The following is a 6894-nucleotide window of genomic DNA, read 5'->3' as shown; positions in this document are numbered from 1 at the left end:
CAACTCAAGTCGCAGTTTTAATAAAAAAAAAAAACCACACACACACACATCATCATCTTTTAATGTTTGCTTTCCATGCTAGCATGGATTGGACGATTTGACTGAGGACTGGCAAGCCAAAAGGCTGCATATATATATATATATATATATATGCTGGCATTCTTTCAATTATGATGATGAGGGTTCCAGTTGATCAAATCAATGGAACAGTCTGCTTGTAGAATTAATATGTAAGTGGCTGAGCACTCCACAGACACGTATACCCTTAACGTAGTTCTCAGGGAGATTCAGCATGACACAGAATGTGACAAGACTGGCCCTTTGGACTACGTGTACAATATGAAATTAAATGTCTTGCTGATAGACACAACGCACTGCCAGGAATTGAACTCATGACCTTACGATTGTGAGCTGAACACCCTAACCACTAAGCTGCACTTAGTGGTTAGGGTATTATATCTATGTACATGCACACAAAGGCATCCATACATTATGCACAAACAGTTCACAAAAGTGGAATAAATTCTATGTAAGGAAGCCAAGAAGTCTGTTGTTTTGGACAAAGGTAATTAATTATAGAAATAAGAATATATATAAAAAAAAAAAAGAGACTAAGAACAAGAAATTAACAATCATGTTCATCAATAAGAATGGTATTAATGTTTTACTCTACCGATGAAGCTGCTTTGCATGAAATGTCAAACTCCTCTTCGTTCGTGCAGCAAACAAAATTATCCTATATAGTGTATGTATTTACTGTCAATATTTGTTTTATATTTGCTGATGGATCCTTGCTAGTTACACAAAATTTTCACTGATACCCTTTTTAATACTTTCTACATTCTAATTATATTAATCCCTTCACACAGACCGTTATATATATATATACTTTTTCTCTTTTACTTGTTTCAGTCATTTTGACTGTGGCCATGCTGGAGAACTGCCTTTAGTTGAGTAAATCAACCTCAGGACTTATTCTTTGGAAGCCTAGTACTTATTCTATCAGTTTCTTTTGCCGAACTGCTAAGTTACAGGGACGTAAACACACCAGCATTGGTTGTCAAGTGATGTTGGGGGACAAACACAGACACACAAACATATATATATATATATACGACGAGCTTCTTTCAGTTTCCGTCTACCAAATCCACTCACAAGGCTTTGGTCGGCCCGAGGCTATAGTAGAAGACACTTGCCCAAGGTGCCACGCAGTGGGACTGAACCCGGAACCATGTGGTTGGTAAGCAAGCTACTTACCACACAGCCACTCCTACACCTATATATGTTATTCTTACGCAAAAATGTTGTTGACAGTGACTTTGAAGTTTTAGCCAGCTGAGTTCTCATCAGACTGAGCTGGCCGAAACTTCGAAGCCACTGTCAGCAACGTTCTTGAATAAGTATAATAAATTTGTACTCTACAAAAGTATAGAGTAATCCATCAGATTAATGTAAAATTGTTTTTATTATAACTGAACATAAAAACAAACAATATATTTATATATACGGTGTGTATCACTACTGAGGAGTTTTAATTTCAAGCGAAACTGGCTAGCTGGTATAGTGACCTCACTTGTTGAGGAGGTTATCTCCCCTGTCAGTACATAGACGATGTGCATTTTGTGGTACTAAGAGAGTCTTTGACTCTTGTTTCTATCAATGTAGGTGCTATCTTGCACCCTCAGTCACTATTAGTGAGAATTGAAATTTTCCTTTTTGGTTCTATATTACATCTAGCCACTTCTGTTATTTTATACACACACACACACACATCATCATCATCGTTTAACGTCCGCTTTCCATGCTAGCATGGGTTGGATGATTTGACTGAGGACTGGTGAACCAGGAGGCGACACCAGGTTCCAATCTGATTTGGCAGAGTCTCTACAGCTGGATGCCCTTCCTAATACCAACCACTTCAAAGTCACTGTCAACACATACACACACACCCACACACACACATATATATATATATATATATATATATATAGAGAGAGAGAGAGATAGACACAGATAAACAGAGAGAAATTGTTGTATGTCTCCAAAGATAATGTGACTTAGCAGCTCCTACACAGATGATGTGTTATGCTGGAATGTGTTATGCCAGTCAGACTGATGTGCTTCAGAAAAAGGTCCCTAAGACAGTCATGGATAACCTGTGGCCCACGAGACTTTCAGAATGGCCCACCCGATGATGAGGCATGCTTCATGTGGCCTACTCCTTGAAAAGGATTACCCAGGCTTGCTCTATGATGATACCTGACATGCTAGGAATAACAAACTATATTTTCCTGAAATCACATACTACAGTCTTGAAAAAAAAAAACAAAAAATTAAAAAAACAAAACAAAACAATGAAACAATGTAAAACACTGGATGATTTAGTTCAAGACAAACTGCATATGGAACAAAGAGGAGAGAGTCATGGCTGGAAAACTTTCAGTCATAGATGCAAATAACAACAATAACCACCACCACCACTACCACCAACAACAACTGCCTTAGATGAACTGACTACAACTATTCAACAATGAGAACAACAATAACAACAACAACAACAACAGCAGCAGCAAACCCAATATTTATGAGTACCACAAGTCTGGATTACCCTGCCAAAATGCCCTAAGGATTATTTCAGTCTGATATTACTTGTCTTCTTTTCAGAAAGAACTTTAAATGTTGTACTTCACACCCACACATTCAAATACATTCCTTTTCATCATCATCATCATCGTTTAACGTCTGCTTTCCATGCTAGCATGGGTTGGAAGATTTGACTGAGGACTGGCGAACCAGATGGCTGCACCAGGCTCCAATCTGATCTGGCAGAGTTTCTACAGCTGGATGCCCTTCCTAACACCAACCACTCCGAGAGTGTAGTGGGTGCTTTTACGTGCCACCAGCACAAGGGCCAGTCAGGCGGTACTGGCAACGGCCACACTCAAAATGGTGTTTTTTACGTGCCACCTGCACAGGAGCCAGTCCAGCAGCATTGGCAACGACCTTGCTCAAATGTTTTTTCATGTGCCAGTAAGGCAACGCTGGTAACGATCACTCTCAAATGGTGCTATTTACGTGCCACTGGCACGGAATCCAGACAGCTGCTCTGGCAATGATCACACTCGGACGGTGCTGTTAGCGCTCCACTGGCACAGGTGCCAGTCATCGAATTTGGTTCAATTACGATTTCGATATAAAAAAAGTCAAACAGTGCTTAATCCTTTAGCATTCAGATTACTCTATCAAATGAAATGCTTATTTATTCATATCGTTTTGAATTAATCATGTATTATCTTGTAGCTTAATAATTTCAAAGATGTGACTATATTTTCAGAATGACGTCGTAGGACAGGTATGAGACCAGATTTGGCCAGCTAGAATATTTGGACTGGACACGGCTGGATTAAATGCTAATGGATTAATATAATGTGTAATATTCATTCATATTAATTTAAGCTGACATTTTGTTGTTTCACTTTAATAGAAATATACTTATATGTTCATCTGAGTCTTTATATACAGGGTGTCCACAAAGTCTGGGTACATGGAGTAAATAAAATTATAAGATAAACAATTAAATATAAGAAATAATAATTTCTTAAAGTATGTGTTAATCCCCATGTGGATGCATGGAGTAAATAAAATCATAACATAAACAATTAAATATAAGAAATAGTTTCTTAAAGTACATGTTAATCCCCATGTGGGTACATGGAGTAAATAAAATCATAACATAAACAATTAAATATATGAAATAATAATTTCTTAAAGTATGTGTTAATCCCCATGTGGGTGCATGGAGTAAATAAAATCATAACATAAAGAATTAAATATAAGAAATAATAATTTCTTAAAGTATGTGTTAATCCCCCATGTACCCAGACTTTATGGACACCCTGTATATATATATGATTTTCAGGAATTGTAACACCAGTGCTTTGAGAGAGTCATCTACACCGCATCAAATTGCAGCCTACTGGCAAACAAGCAAAGAACATACACTGAGTATGCATGTTTGATAATTTTTACAACACCAGCACTGCTTCTAATTCATATTTGAATGTATATATATATATATATATATATAATCAAATGAATAATAAGACAGTGGATAAATGTTAGCTCATTACAGCTGTTTCTTACGTATTTTTTAAAAGAAGAATAAGAACATTACTTTATTACAAAAATCTGTAATCGTCAGATGAAACATAATTTTACAAACAAAAGAATATCCCAAGAATACAGCAGGAACATGGCTGAATTCTGTCGGGGCTAACTGTGAAACTTGTCAGATATCCTGGAGTATACCAACATACAATTCAATGTGATGCATGATTTGGACCAGCCCTAGGTGCTAAATACTCATAGGGTTGGATTTCTCTGTGTACACAACCGGAATATCCTATTTGATACTTACCAACCATAGGCCGGAACCACAAGTTGATCCAACCCTACCTGGTGCATATCTTTCCAAGTACCTGATTCTATCTGAATCCTTATATTACTATATATATATATATAAATAAAATTTAATAACAGTTTAATTCAGTTCTGGATCAGACTATTATTAACTAATAACAATAACTTTTATCAAATGTGCTGATTTACTGGTAAACAAATGGATTTGCGAATTACACAACAACAGTGACTGATCTTCATTGTTGCTTTATAACTGATAATGGATCACTCCAGTGTCTGCTCTGTGTGATTCTATCTAGCCAATTGGTGGCATACTATAAATTGATATGCCTTGATTCTTTATGAATCCTATATAACCAAATAAATATATGTAATCATCATTCAACGTCTGTTTTCCATGCTGGCATGGATTGGATGGTTTGACAAGAGCTCTTGTAATTAATGTTAAGAATAATGAAGAATTTAGTGAAATAACTGTGATATTTATTATTCAGCTGTTGTTTGGAACATAAATTAACATGAAACTTTGATGGAAGGCTTATATTTAGATTACTTTAAAACAGGAAAGTTTGACTCATAGAACCAAAGGCAATTTCAGGTGGACTGATATCAAAATGATTAAATCAAACAAACTGAAGCCCCTTGTTCTCTTAATTGGAACGATGGAGCCAATATCAACTCATTATTAAAAGAAACGGCAAAGAAAGAGTTGAGGAATCAGTACTAAATGAAGAAGGAAACTTTAACTCTTGAGCATGCAGATTATTCTCTGAAATGTAATTCTTATTTATTCATATCTTGTAGCTTCAAAATTTTGATGATGTGATTCCTGATTTTTTGAATGACACTGTAGGATAGGTGTGAAGCCAGATCTGACCAGGTTGAGCATAAAATAGGTAGAATACTTGGGCCAGATCTGACGAGTTTAAATGTTAAAGGGCTAAAAGAATATTGATTTAAATAACTATGGATAATTAGACTATATATTCTTAATAAATCCTATTTTCCTAAAAATTTGATCCTTGGTATTTCAGTTCCAACCATTTGTAGACTGTAGGAGACTTTTGTTCAGAATAATTGAAAATTTCAGAATCCCGAAAGAACTAATTGGCAACAAATGTCTATAGAGAACTAGCAACTCAATACTGCATCTGAACCTAACAGGAAAATTGAAATCTTCTGTACAGGAATATCGCTTCTCTAGCACAAATATTTCAGAGTAAAATATATAATGAAATAATAATCTAGTAATGTTTCCATCATGTCTGAATGCTTCTTCTTCAGAGAGGGAAGAAAGGTAATCTGAGCATAAGTGTGTGTGTGTGAGAGAGAGAGAGGGAGAGAGAGTGAGTGTGTGTGTGTCATAAATAACACAGTTAGATGGTGTTTCTCTTTTTTCTTTGTTAAGTAAAATACCAAAACGCTTGACTCTCCAGCAGAGTATAGTCTTGTATCATATACGTATACATATATATTTATTATTTAGCACCTGTAGTTTATAACACATCCATTTGGTTACCTGACATATTCATCTACCCCATGCCTGCATAGCAAAACAAACATAAAACAAAAAATTTTTCAAAGTAAACACACACACATAAATTTGTAGTATATATAGATTAATAGAATCGTGTGGCTATCACAGAGAGCTCCTCCAGTGGACCTGGCTATCATGCCATATAGTAACCCAAAATGGAGGAGTATAACGCATAATTCTATGCAGCTGAAATCCAGGAGATCCAATCAATGAAATTATTTCATGAGGAGTATATAAACCATAAAATGTCAGGAGCTATGAGAGGTGAATATATTTCTTTAACCACTTGTTATCCTTAAGATTACAGCTGTTTCACAGCCTTCATCATGTAATAATAATTTCAGGGTATAACAAATTATTTTACATGTATGCACCAATTGTATTGTACAATGTGTAGCATGTATATTAGTACAGGCATGTAAAATAATTTATTATACACTGAAATTATTATTACATGATGAAGGCTGCAAAAGGCCATAATTCTAAGGATAATGAGTGCTTAAATAAATATATTTACCTCTCTTACCTCCTGACTTCTTATGGTATGTGTGTGTGTAATATAAATATATGTATATTTATACACAGACACACACACATTCATACATAGCTAAACATACATATACATTCAGTGTAAAAATGTCAAAGAAACACTGGAGGAGTTTCTGATTTCTGTTTCAAACAAATGAATAAGTGTGTATTAAGAACTATTTTCCTTCTCTCTCATTCATAAATCCAAACACACATACACACACACACATGCACAATTCTTTTTTGGAATGGTTAATCTCAAAGCAAATAAAGCTTTAAATAATATTGTGTAAATACTGGGTTTAAAAAGAAAAAAAACTCTTTGGATTGAAACCACATCTCCTGCAAAGATGACAGATGTCCTACCATTGGACCAAACCATTTCTTTGAATAATTTTTCTATCCAGTTC

This window comes from Octopus bimaculoides, chromosome 7 (genome assembly GCF_001194135.2).
Source record: "Octopus bimaculoides isolate UCB-OBI-ISO-001 chromosome 7, ASM119413v2, whole genome shotgun sequence".
NCBI lineage: Eukaryota > Metazoa > Mollusca > Cephalopoda > Octopoda > Octopodidae > Octopus > Octopus bimaculoides.
Note: the sequence above shows the minus strand (reverse complement) of the source record.